The sequence below is a fragment of the Balearica regulorum genome, chromosome 2 (genome assembly GCF_011004875.1).
Source record: "Balearica regulorum gibbericeps isolate bBalReg1 chromosome 2, bBalReg1.pri, whole genome shotgun sequence".
Classification (NCBI taxonomy): domain Eukaryota; kingdom Metazoa; phylum Chordata; class Aves; order Gruiformes; family Gruidae; genus Balearica; species Balearica regulorum.
Window position 1 is genome coordinate 115117735 of NC_046185.1, and position 14550 is coordinate 115132284.

The following is a 14550-nucleotide window of genomic DNA, read 5'->3' on the forward strand; positions in this document are numbered from 1 at the left end:
ATAAACAGCTGTGTTTCCTAATCTGGAAAACTTGAACCTGTCGGGGGACACCCAGGACTGGAGGTGAGCCCCTTTTACACTGTGAGCAAAGGAGCTGAGCCCAGGTGAGGAAGGCGGGAGGATGCTCCCCTCTCTGTTATCCAGCTCTTCTTACCTGCCAGCTCAGCTGATACCAGGAACGAGGGGAAGAGGAAAAATAGTCTGCCTCTGTCCTGAGCTGAAGGGGGGTACTCCTAAACAATGCCATGCAGCTAAGATCCACGTTCAACAGCAGGCAAACCACTGAGAACCAGTGCCATGGTTTAACCCCAGCTGACAGCCAAGTCCCACGCAGCCGCTCTCTCACTCCCCCTTGGCAGGATAGGGGAGAGAACTGGAAGGGTGAAAGTGAGAAAACTCGTGGGTGGAGATAAAGACAGTTTAATAGGTAAAGCAAAAGCCATGCACACAAGCAAAGCAAAACAAGGAATTCGTTCACCACTTCCCATTCACCACATCCCCAGGAAAGCAGGGCTCCATCACGCATAATGGTGACTTGGGAAGATAAACACCATCACTTCAAACGTGTCGCCCCCCTCCTTCCTGTTCCCCCAGCACCTTATACGCTGAGCATGACACCATATGGTGTGGAATATCCCTTTGGTCAGATGGGGTCAGCTGTCCCAGCTGTGTCCCCTCCCAAGTCCTTGTGCACCCCCAGCCGTCCCGCTGGTGGGGCGGTGTGTCCTGGCAGAAAGTGCTTTGGCTCTGTGTAAGCACTGCTCAGCAATAACAGAAACATCTCTATATTACCAACACTGTTTTCAGCACAAATCCAAAACCTAGCCCCATACTAGCTACTATGAAGAAATTAACTCTATCCCAGCCAAAACCAGCACAACCAGTAAGAGGCCAGTGCAGTAAAACCTTATGGCTTTTTGCCTTCACAAGTAGCATTCAACTTAGCAAAGAATTTTAGCTAAAATAAAAGGTCAAAAAAATTACAACTTCAGCACTTTCCCTGTGGATGTGGTGCGTTGACCTTGTCTGGACACCAGGTGCTCACCAAGCTGCTCTATCACTCCCCTCCTCAGCAGGATGGGGAGGGGGGGAAAATAGGATGGGTAACCCCTTGTGGGTCAAGATAAAGGCAGTTTAATAAAGCAAAAGTAAAAGACTGCATGCCGAAGCAAAGGAAAACCAAAAGATTTATTCTCTACTCTCCATCAGCAGGCAATGTCCGTCCACTTCCCGGGAAGCAGGGCTTCAGTACGTGTAGTGGTTGCTCTGGAAGACAAATGTGATAATAACAAATGCTCCCCCCCTTTCCTTCTCCTTTCTCTTAGCTTTTATTGCTGAGCAGACATCATACGGTATGGAATACCCCTTTGGTCAGTTTGGGTCAGCTGTCCTGGCTGTGTCCCCTCCCCAGATCTTGCCCACCTCCTTGCTCAGCAGTAGCCAAAACCCTGGTGTGTTATCAACACCTTGCTAGCTACCAATACAGAGCACAGCGCTGTGAGGGCTGCCATGGGGACGATAAATGCCATCTCAGCCAGACCAAATACAGTGGAATATTTCATTTTCTGAATTTTGGAAGTCTTGAAACATTATAGCTTCACTTACACTTAATTAAACTAAAAAAACAGTGGCATGACCTGAAACAACAAAGATGAAATTTTCATTTTTCATTTCACTGTATTAATGAGCTCACACCTGCCCTCCTCATCATTTAGGTCCAAAAAGTAGTATAGGAGAAGAGGTGATACTTGTATCCAGTATCAGCTAGACTAAGCTATGGATATGCTATGATGTGATACAGTCTCACGTTAATTTTGAACAGGTACCCCAAAGATTTCACTGTATCTTATTTAATGTAATTGCTGACCCAAGACTGAGTATCTAGAGAGTCTGGGATGAATTAATAAAGCATATATTCTTCTTTATTTTTCCAATCAAAAAAATGGAATGAGAACTTGTACATATATTTTATATATATGTATAATTTACTGTTCAGTCTTTGAACTCTAATCTAGTTGACAGCCTGGAACACTGATTTTAAATTCACCTATTCCTAATTATTTGATCTGGTCCCTTGACTATCTTAACCTTCTTCAAACAGAAGAGATTTATCTTTGGAGCATGTTAGGATTTGAACAGAACAAATTAGGTGCTGACATGACTTTTTTAAAGCATAATTAAAATGCATGGCCAAGTCACACTTCCATACCTTTAAAAAAGCATTTTATTGTATTAAATATTTAATCCAGGACAGTTAATCCATATTTGTCTTACAGGACCATGCCAGTGACTGTAAAATTGCAGGCCATCGATCCCTTCTTTAACTCCTTGGAAAAGATCTATAGCAAAATTATGGGCTAAGATTGCCTTATAAAGTTCAGGCAAATACTCCTCAAAGTTGACCAGTGTTTAAATCGATAGACCAGTTCATACAATACTGCTCTCCACTCCGTCCGAGAGATGTTGGTCCCTGGTATGCTAAATATTTGGTAATTGGTAATTGGGTATGCTCATCAGTATGAATATTGCCTGCTTTTCTGTTCTTACCTGTGCTGTGCTGCAGAACAGAGATCTTGATCACCTGAGCAAGGGACAGAGATGATCATCAAAAAGGGTAGCAGAAGTTGACAAGCCTTTGCCTTAGACATCTTGCATTTTGGGATTGATGAACCTGATGCAAGGCATGAAAATCCGGTTGAGGTCGGAGGCTTTTACCGGGAGAAGCTGTACAGGAAATTTTGTAAAGCTCTTCATTAGAGCCTTCATTCTTGATTGCTGCTTTAGATATTACTCTCAGTTTGCCATTCATCGCTTCTTACCCTTCTGGTATGGGAGATGCATCGATTGCACAGCCTTTTTTTTTTTTTTTTTTTTTTTTTTTTCAAACTAACTCTGCTTTCCTATATCCATTTCTTGGGTGTCAAATGGATATACAGGAAGCTCTGAAATTTGGCCTGAACCATTTAAATATCTACTCATTATATATACATATATATGTGTGTGTGTATAATAAAAATTTATATATAAAATTTGCCAGATATTTCATTTAAAAAATGGGTACAGTTTAAGGATTGCTGGTGTTGAACTCCCCATGAAAGTGAAGGTCTTACAAGGGTAATCAAAAAGAATAATATTTACAAGAATAATAAAAAATTATTCTTGTAAAATAGCTTTCACAAAAACGCTTGTTTGGTTTGAGTAAAATTAACTTGTTTGGGGTCAAATAATTTTGACAAAGAAATGAAGAATTGGATTTTTTTGCCTTGATGGTTGAAGCCAGGTATTTTTAGGTTGGGTTTTTTTTAATGTTATTTGTTCAGTAAAATATCTAATTCTTTTAGACTTTTGTATCAGTGCTGGAGGGAATTCAGACTTGTCTGCTGGTGTTTTTATCATGAAACAAATAATGGATGATTTTTAATTATTTTTCTTTTTTTTTTCCTTTTTTTTTTTTTTTTTTCACAGCAGCTGTCATCGATATTGCTGCTTTGTGGAGAGAATGAAGGGGACCAGGCACCAGCAGGTTTCCCGTGAGATACTCTAATTTGTGTCATTCCTGACACAAGGTGGTGAAAACCATTTCCAGACTTCCAGACCCTGAGGCAGAGCCAGATTAGTTGGATTTTCATCCGAGTTCTCTAAAACACCAGCTTCTAAGGCCTGCAAATATAAATTTCATGCTCTTCTGTGACTTAGCATAGATTCTCAGATTCGCATCTTCGTCTAAATTAAACAGAAGTTAGTGAAAGGCTTTTTACCTGAACAGATTTCACTAAAGTTCAGATGCTATTTGTAGTGCCTGCTGCTAGCTGTGGTGACAGATGGCTGATAGCAAGATGACTGATAACAGGAAAAACATCTTAGAAAACCATGTATTAAGATCTTTGGAACAGAAAATGCAGATTAAGGAAAGAAGATTTTCTACGTTATTTCCCTATTATCACTAAAAAGACCGATTTTCTTTCATTCTTTCATTCATTCAGTTGTTTAAACAGCAGCAATGTAGACAACTGAAACTCTGCACAGAGGGGCAATGAGTAAACACAGAAATAAATTCTTGTTTTTTTCTTCCATGAGTGCCACAAGAACAGTCAACAAAAGCTAGAAATCAGTGCAAATTAGTAAGCACCTCTACTCAGCAGCCTATCAGTGTCTATCCCTAATTTATGCGTTCCCTTAAATTGTAGATATTTCAGGATAAGCATCCTTTGCACATGCCTTCAGTTAACTGAAACATTGCAGCTATGCATTCAGAGCAGCCACAGCGATTCATATAGTAGTGTTCCAGCTAACCTGCAAATGGGGATATAATTCAGCTAGAGAGAGTATGTAAACAGTACTTTGCTAAGACAAATCCTACTGTGAAAATGAGAGGTGGATATTCTTGTAATTGCCCAGGGCTTTGACTGATGGTAAATACATTGTCATCGCAGTTGAATATCAATGCATGGACCAAATCTGAGCATCAGAAAATGAGCTCTAGCTATCTAGAATATCCGATTTTGGATGGTCCTTCCAGGGTGTTCGCTTAAAAAATAAGCACAAAAAACTTGAACTGTCAAACAAGGAAGATATCAATTCACCTGTGAGCCATGCTTTAAAGCAGACACTAATAATGTACTTGCATTTGGATAAAAGTTTATTCTTTTTTTTTTGGCAAATTTTACAGTCCAAATATCAGGAGCTTCTGTCGTCTTCAGTTTGCTGAAGAGACCATAAAGGTGCAGGGCACATAAATGAGTTAAATAAAGTTAGGTACAAATCTTGTTCCAGAGTTTATTAAATACAGGACATTGTTAATCCCACACATTATTATAGGTGAAATGAAATCACAGCCATATCCAAAACCATCACATTGTTCTTATGTCATCATTCTCATTAGATTCAGCAAATAATTTGATCTGGTAATAACAGCTGTGCATTAATGATGAAACAATCCAAATTGCACTTGAGTCTGAAAGAATGCAGCAGTGGATTCCTAGAATTAGCAAGTAAAGATGGACAAAAGAAAAAACATACTGAAAATATTTTGTATATAGCATTGGAATTTCTTTGAAAACACTTATTTTTCATGGTAAATGCCTGCTTGCATTAAAAAAAAATTGCATCACAAAAGTCAAAACCTGAAAATTTTTACCAACAAAAAAAAGATTGTGTGCAGGTTCTCTTCAGCTTTTTGATGATAATTGAGGCCTTTCATGAAAAGAGTAGTAAAACTTTTCACAAGGCAATCATGGAAATGGGAAATACAGTTAGGTCTATCAACTAGCCAGTAGACTTCCTAACCAATTTCACTCTTAAGAATGGAAAACAATGAATCAAAAGGACAGATTCTCAGTGATGTTCAATCAGCATTTGCTTAGCTCTTAACAATAGATTTTCAAAGTGTTTTAAAGGACACTCCTGTGATTCAATTTCTTTTGACATTTCGAAAGCATGTTAAAATCCCTTCAGCAACTCCTATGAAAAATTCTACAATGATTTTCTTTTTTTAAAAAAAAAAAAGATATGAAATGACAAATCATCATACACGCTTTATTTCTATAGAGAAATAAATCAAAAGCTCTATATACATATGAAATTGTTTTGCTCATCACCTTCCCAAAGAAGAGAGACTTTAATTAATCCTTTCTCTGAGAAAGATATTAAATCCTCATCTAATCCCCAAGCAGCGTTTCATATAAAGTCTAGAATCATGTTCATAACCACAGAAAACATTATTTTCTCCTAAAGCAAATTGTGCTAAAAAAAGTATGAATGCTTCAAGGGTAGAGATGTTTTCCTTTTCTTTCATTTAATCTCTCCCTGATTTGATATGCATGTGGATGCACAACATTAATTTTATTTCTTCAAATTTTCTTTCTGTTCCAAAGAGAAAAACTAAGGAACTCTTCAGCAATTTTGGTCTTATTAAAAGTTCTGAAGACTTGGTTCTGGGCAGCAGGAGCAACACATATCTCCCACACTGATTTCAAGTTTGTCATTACTTTTACAAATTAGGTATTATATTTGCTATTTTTGTAGTCTGCCCACACCACTGTAATGCACTGGAAACTTTTTGCACTCTTATTTCCTAGATGATACCTATTATTTTATCCTGTATAGCTTTATTACAAGAACAATATGACCTGTTTCAGAGGTATGTTTGGACAAGGACTGGAAATTTCTTTCCTAACTAACGGAGATGTTGTTTCATCCGTATAACAATCAGCTCTGCTTATACATATAAACATATAATCACTAATGTGAAGAAAACAATAACCTACTCCCAAGTGGAGTCAGCAAGCCAGATCATCACCTCACATGCTTGGGCACAACCTGTGAGCTGAAAAGGGTTGAGCCCATTTATTTACATGAAGGTCTGGCACCGCCTGTCCGTAACTTACTGCAAATAGAGTGCTCATCCCCGGCTAGCTCGCAAAGGCTGCCTAGGTGTAATGTGATTCATTAGGTAATTATACCCGTTCTGAAAACAAGAAACTATTTCACATTTCTCTGAGCATTTGTATCATAATACTCACACTTACAGTGGCGAGCAAAGAATCATTAGCATAAGATATCCAAATCATTGTGCATGTCTTATTGAAATGCCGGTGGTCTAAGAGCCACAAAAGTGTATTAAAATGTGGGGCATAAAAACACTGGACTGAGTTACTGAGTTGCCTAGTTACAATTTTCTGCATGTTAGGTCACTAGGGGATGTGAATACTTACATCAAGTGTATCCAAAACCTTATGTTGGTTGTTAAATTTTCTATTTTCTTTAGAAAGCATTGTTTCTTTGAGCTGTCCTTTCTGCTTCCAAGTCAGCATGTGGAGCAGTCCTGTTTTACTCCTCTTTCTTCGTCATTGGATCGGAACCGTAATCAAATGGTTTTATTTGTACAGAAATGGAAATGATAGCAGTCCATTTCCCCATTTTTTAATGAAAATACGTTTCATAATGTGATCAGGAACATTAATGTACTGCCTTTGATAGTCTACAGAATTCCAGGTAATATCCAAAGAAGCATGCCTGAAAAATGTATTAGCAAAAGACTATGGTATTTTGGAAATGAAGTTCTGAATCACAACAAAAAGTGAGTAATTTATATCTATATTCTAGTCTAGGAAGAGCTGGCTTGCAGAAGACTGTTTTTCTGTATTATTTCTCTGACACTAAAAAAAAAAGATGTTGTATAGCGTACCAGATCCTCATTGTTGTTCTCGCCAATGCATGTTATTAAACACACCACTCGTGGCAATATGCAGTGACATATATCAGCATGAACAAAGGAATAAAGACTTTATCCACACGAGCTCTCTGATGAAGCTGAGACAGTTTCTTTGGTATTTCTCTTCTTCTCTCTGGTCTCTCTCCCTTTCCCCTGCTCTGCAATCCAGTGAATTCAAAGTAAGTGCTGGCACAAAGCTGCTGGGATTTGAATAACTCATCCCTTTGCTGCCTAAAGTTATATATCATCCTCCTTTCGGGAAATGACCTGGGACGTAATTGCATATTATAGCAAATATTATCTTCTGACTCCCCACATATCAGTTCTGACCTGGGATACATTTCACCTGCTAACAGGTTTTTCAGGGTTTATTTTTGGTTTGTGGGTTTGTTTTTTTTTTTTTTGGGGGGGGGGGGTTGTTGTTGTTTTGTTTTTTTTTTATCTGCACACTGCTTTTGGAGGGCAGAGCAGTGGGTGAAGTGTATCTTTTTCTGGAGATTCTAAAAAACTGAGCTTCAATAATAGAGGAAGTTACACTGTTCAAACTGTTCGTCAGGTGCCTGTTAGTGGTAGCAGTGCAGTACACTTATTTTACTCTACCTTAGGCTTTATTAAAGGGAAATTGGGTGTAACTTGTTCCCCTTCCATACAGTGGCTTTTTTTATTCCTCTGTATGTGAGTGTGTCCATGTGCAGTCAGTCAGAAGCACGCCTGCTACTGCAAAGGATTTTTCGTCTAGCTCTTTATAATTTCTTCAGCCTTTTTATAAGTGGAATTAAGCCTAAGAGCAGTTAGAATTCAACTAGCTGCTTCTATATTTAATAAATAATAACCCTGCCATGAAATTGTAATTGGCAATAAAAAGTCCTGCAATTCATCTAACGGCTTTCCACCTCCGTTGTAAATCTGTGCTTCCACTCTGCTGCTCATTGCCAAAAGACAGAGTGTATTCATTACTTCGGATACAACTTCTTCCATAGAAAGGAGAACTGGGATGCAGGCATTTTAAATTCTTTCTTCCCACATTTTCTGTTATTCTCCTACTGCTCTGCAGGCACAGAGTTCCTCCATTATTTTGACCTACGCTGTGGTTTGTGCTGGTGTTTTCCCAAGCTTTTAGTGTTGATGGATTAGACTAATTTCTCTAGATCACACTCTTCTCTCTCTACCACCTGTAGTACCATTTAATCTGAGACTGAAGCTGGTGATATAGCCTTAAAACATGTTCTAATGTATTAATTATTGGGTTTTGCTATGTTTTGAACTTGAATTTTAAACTTGTAACTTTAAATTGGTTTGTTTTTAAATCTTCTGCCCAACACAAATTCATAGCAAAAGTTGTTTGCTGTGAAACGAACAGCTCGCTCGTTGCGTGGGTTTGCCTACCCCTGCTTTGCAAAGGAGGCTCAGCACAGTTTTAGCTCACTGCTGATTTCGTCGGTTCATATTCAGCACTCAAGGACCATGGTGCTGCAAGGTTCCTTCTTTAAACAGAGGATTAGGTCCCTGTTTATAGAGGTTCTGTGAAAAATTATAGTTGAACTCTCAGCTGGATACTCCAAGTGCTCTGTGTGCCCAGAGTTGGGGATAACTCTGCAGACAGCAGAGTCCAGGTGGATATCAGCCAGAAAAGGGTGTGAGTTTGTGTCACACCTTCACTTTACAAAGCGCTTCCCTACAGGAAAGGAAATTGCTTGGCCAAGGTCAGAACGGGAATGTGCAGAGGAGCAAGGATCTTCCCTGAACTCCAAGCCTGTGTTTTAGCCATTGGATTATTCTTCATCCCCTGCAGAGGAAGAGAGAGGTTTATCAGCTCCAGGCACCCTCTGCACTTTTAATGAGGGAGCAGCTCCTAAAATGGTGCGGGCTTGAATGGAAATAATGGAAATGACATCTTGTGTGCAACCACTAGGGGTAGGAGACTGGGGGCTACAGGGTGGGAGAAGAGAAGTATTTCTCTCCCAAAGCAGATGATATGTGATATCCATACACCATAGCCTAAGATAGACTAAGAATTGGTCAGAACAGAACAGAATAGAATATTTTCAGCTGAAAGGGACCTACAATGATCACCTAGTCCAAACTGCCTGTTAAAGTGGTTATAGTTCAATCAAACATGGGCAAAGGGAAGAAAAATGCTTTTAAGCAATAATGTGAAAACTGCATTGAAAAGAATTCCTATTTATATATGTTAAAGGCAATATGTGTCAGCGGTGGCTGTTTAAAACACTGCAAGAAGTTGGCTTGTGGAAACCTGGAACCCAATTTTCTTCCAGTGGCCTTCCTGTACTGTGTGAAACAGAGCTCTGGCCCTGCTGAGGCTCTGGCTTGTAGCTCAGAAGACTGTGTAAAGGTACAACAAGCTGCTGACGCCAGCTGTAGACAGAATGGGAACTAGTACCTGTGTCTGCAGAGCCTCTCGGCCCCCCTCTCAATGTGCGTTGGTGCTGTAGTTAACTGGGACCTTAAGCAGAGGGAGGAGAAGGACACGACATCCATGTGGCTGGTGTTTTGTTCTCTGCGGTTGCCCTGTTAATGAGCGTACAGTCTGTGGGGCGATGCAGTCGGGCTGCGCGCTTGCCGGGTGTGCTGGGAGCCGGCCAGGGCTCACCTGAAGCCACTCTTCCCATTTGGCAGTGTGGCTTTATTTCTGAGCTGTTTTCCCTTTCCAGCTGCAGTGCTTTGAGAAGGGCAGACGGTGCCTTGGCAATTGGAAGCGGAAGATTTTGAAGGAAAAATCTTTCTAGTGACAATGCGAGTTGTGAATTTATTCTTCCTACCTACTGGCATCCCTATGCATAACCTGATGGATGCCATACATGTTGGCTACCTGCTCAGCTCCTTAAAAGTAGGAATACTCCAAGTGACTATGTTGACTGCCTCAATATCTTATAGAAATGTACATTTATGAGGTGTCTGTTTCAGTTCATGGGGCTTGGGTCTTTTTTCACAAAAGCTACTTGCAATTCCAGTCACTGAACAGGAAGAAATCCTGCTCTGCAATGGACTGAACGAATGGAGAATCAGGCCCTTGCGAAATATATGATTTTCTTGATGGTTAGACTGAGGGGAACAGAGCAAAGGGATTTGAAATTTCAGGGTGTCTGACAGTTGTACTAACACGACATTCATATTTTATGGCGTTCCTCTAGGTGTTTTCTTCATCCACTTGCTTCTTTTCAAAGGTAATTCCTTAAGGATTGCTTATTCTTCTGCAAGAGTTTCTCAGCAAAACCAGATAAATGCCGGTGTATATTTTTTTGTAAAATGGACAGATCTGAATTAAGACTACAAATGATAATGAAGACGTGAAAAAATCTCCTCATTTTTTAAATTTAAGTTATCTATGGAAGAGAAACAACATGCTCATATTTTATTATTGCTATTATAAAAAATGTTCTGTGATTTCTACAGCTCCAGTGCTTTACTATGGGTAAAATCTATTTTTTCAAAAGATCTGATTCAAAACTTAAATAATAGGAACAACCCACTTGCTGGCAGTTTGGGGATGTGATTCAAAGCTGGATGGACACTGACAGGTCAGACCAGACTGGAGCCCAGCAGAGAGCAGTCATCTCATTCTGTGAAGGCTTTAATATTTCACAACTGAATTTTTTCAGATTCTGGATGAAAATCAAACACAAATTTCTCCATAAAAGGGAAAGGTTCTTCATCTCCAGCTGCCAGCCTTTAACTTCAGAACTCAGAAACTCAGAAATTTGGGGAACCGGTGAACGCAGCGGGCTGTGGACCCAATGGCCCGAGGTGACATAGCCGTGTGGCATAGCTGGGGCAGAGTCACAGCCTGGGAGTCTCTGCAGTTGGTAGCTGAGATTCACAGGCTTGCAAAGAGCAGCTTGGGCATGGCTGAGACTGGCAGTGTCAGCATGCTGCTGCCAGGCTCCCAGGCATCACAGATCCTGAAATTAAATGCTTGGGAATGAGGTTGAAACCAGCTTCTGAAATCTTGCTGTGTCCTCTGAATCTTCAAATCCTAAGTTACAGCCATTTCATTTGGAAAGGTGGAGAATGAGAGTTAGAGGTTTCTGTCAAGAAAACCTGGTAACTGTATATTTAGCTCATAAAATATTACTGCTATTTCAAGCCTTTGAAGATTTAGAAACCCGATGTCGTCTCCACCTGAAGGGGCTAAAAAAGTGCAAAAATGTGAGCGCAAATGCAGGGGGAATAGTTACGTCCCAGCTGAGGTACATATGGATCTCCCTTGCTTCACACACAGCACTGACCTCCAAGAACCCAGAAACAGGGGCATCCCTTCCCAGACACGGCCCAGGCTGCAGGGACGCTTGCAGCCTCGGTCAGTCCCAGCTCTGAGGGCAACACTTCAGCCTGTTTGGGTATCATCTCCTCCTACCCACCATGAACAGGTCTGCACTCCTCTCGAGGCACAGCGTCAATAGAAAACAACATGAATGCTAAGCAGCTTGTAAACTAAAGGAAAAAGAGCTTATGTCACTAACGTGCAATTTCTGTGCAGCGGGGATGTGGGAACGCAGCTCACCACTGGTCCTACACTGCTAGAGTCAGCAGCTGAGCTCCTTTGTGCTGCTCCAGATGTTCAGCTTCTGGACAGAAGGGCTGTGCATTGGGAAGACTGACCTTCCTCTTCCAAGGCCAGCATATATGGATTTGTATAAGAATGTTTTTTTACAGAAAAGCAATTAACTTTTAAAAGCCATTCAAAAAGCAGTATTACACTTTATTATATGTTAGAAAAATGTTGGTTTAGAATAGTAATTTGAGAGCATTTTGTATTAAAACAGAGGGAAGACTCAATTTCTCTCTCTGTAAAACTATTTAAGTCTCTTCAAGCACTGAAAGTTCTCAGAGACTTTTCAACATTGCAGCTCGGAAAACAACAAAGTCAGTTGTAGGAATCAATCAGCTATTCTTTCTCCACAGAAGAATTGCTAGGATCTGATCTTGCCTTTTATATGCTTTTGAGATTCAACCATTAAAGTCTTTTATTTCACCATTCATTGCAGAGGTATTCAAATAGTTTGTTTAATCTCAGGGTGGGGAGTGGAGTGAGGGAAAACAAATCCCAAACACCAAATTTCAGAGAGCTGGCATGACTTTGCAGAAGTTTGAAAAGAAAGTGTTGTATCCTAGAGAATTAGGTTAATTCTAGATGTGGTACCAAAGATAGCCCACGGCTTCAAATTCTGTGACTAAATGTAAAGAAAACAGCAATGCAGCAAAACCTGCCATCAATAAACAAGTGCAGTGACAGTGACTGACAAATACTCAAAGACAGAAAAGCTAATAGTAATGGAAGACCTGAATTACCCCTGTGTAGACTGGAAAGTGCTGGAGCGGGGCATGGTATAGCCTTTTATAGCACCATAAGTACTACTTAGAGCAAGTAGCTGGCAAAGCCACAAGAGAAGTCACTCTTGGTTAGTCCTGAGAGCTGTGCACGATCTGGCGTGCGATGTTACTACTGAAAAGCCTCATAGTGCCTGTAATATGCTCGAGCATAACAGCTCTGCAGGAATGAGCGCAGGAAAAAAACAACATTCAGTGTAATAACTTTTAACTCAAGAAAGAGAATTCTGTAAATATAAGAAAGCAAGGTATATTGGGTTTGTGTGGCAAGGTTTTGGTAGCTGAGGGGGCTACAGGGGTGGCTTCTGTGAGAAGCTGCTAGAAGCTTCCCCTGTGTCTGATAGAGCCAATGCCAGACGGCTCCAACACACGCCACTGGCCAAGGCCGAGCCCATCAGCGATGGTGGCAGTGCCTTTGGGGTAACATAGGAAGGGAGGCGGGGGGGCGGGGAATAACTAGGAGCAGTTTTTTCAGCCAGAGAGAGGAGTGAGAAGATGTGAGAAAATACTTTACCGACACCAAGGTCAGTGCAGAAGGAGGGGCAGGAGGTGCTCCAGGCGCCGGAGCAGAGATCCCCCTGCAGCCCGTGGTGAAGACCATGGTGAAGCAGGCTGTCCCCCTGCAGCCCATGGAGGAAGGATGAGGGGGTGTAGCGATTCCACCTGCAGCCCATGGAGGACCCCACGCCGGAACAGGTGGAGGCACCTGAAGGAGGCTGTGACCCCGTGGGAAGCCCAGGCTGGAGCAAGCTCCTGGCAGGACCTGTGGACCCGTGGAGAGAGGAGCCCACGCCAGAGCAGGTTTGCTGACAGGACTTGTGACCCCGTGGGGGACCCACGCTGGAGCAGTCTGCTCCTGAAGGTCTGCACCCCGTGGGAGACCCCTACGCTGGAGCAGTTCATGAAGAACTGTAGCCTGTGGGAAGGACTCACGTTGGAGAAGTTGGTGGAGGACTGTGTCCCACGGGAGGGACCCCATGCTGGCGCAGGGGAAGAATGAGAGGAGTCCTCCCCCTGAGGAGGAAGGAGCGGCAGAGACAACGTGTGATGAACTGACCGCAACCCCCATTCCCCATCCCCCTGTGCCGCTGAGGGGAAGGAGGTAGAAAAATCAAGAGTGAAGTTAAGCCCGGGAAGAAAGGAGGGGTGGAGGGAGGTATTTTAAGATTTAGTTTTATTTCTCATTACTCTGCTCTGATTTGTTTGGTCATAAATTAGATTATTTTTCCTACGTTGAGTCTGTTTTGCCCATGACAGTAGTTGGTGAATGATCCCTCCCTGTCCTTATCTTGATCCACGAGCCTTTCATTATATTTTCTCTCCCCTGTCCATTTGAGGAGGGGGAGTGACAGAGCAGCTTTGGTGGGCACTCGGTGTCCAGCCAAGGTCAACCCACCACACAAGGTAAGAAGAAGGAAGCAGAGCAAAAAAACTGGTAAGATGCTTTCAAGAAGCCTGGATGCTACCTAAATACTTCATAACAGAGTATAGTATCAGTCAGAAAAAACTTCAAAAATATTTCCTCCTATCTTTTGGATAATATATTAATGAACATTTTTGCAATGGTTTTCAGCAAAACATTGTGATTCTGGGACATTACTTTTTATCTGATCACATTCCAAACTATACATCATTCGTTGCTGTTGAATATTGATCACTGGTGCATATGGATCAGTGCTGATCCTTTCTCATCGTGACTGCTACTAATAATTTGTATGGGCCTGGGCTGATTCCCTCCTCTGAATGACTCCACCATCTCCTGGACAGGTCTGAATATTGCTCAGGCACTCAGAGGTTTCTCTGGTCCCTAGAACAGCCTGGTCCAAAGCCCCACATCCAAACATGTCCCAACTTGGGAGGGTTCAGAGACAAAACCTGGTCCTGAATTTCACTGCTTGTGCCCCCATCCCCTGCTATTACTGGCCCTGGGAGCCGGAGGGCCCCGCAGCCACCCCGCTCACATAGGCGGGGATGGGCACAGCCCCACC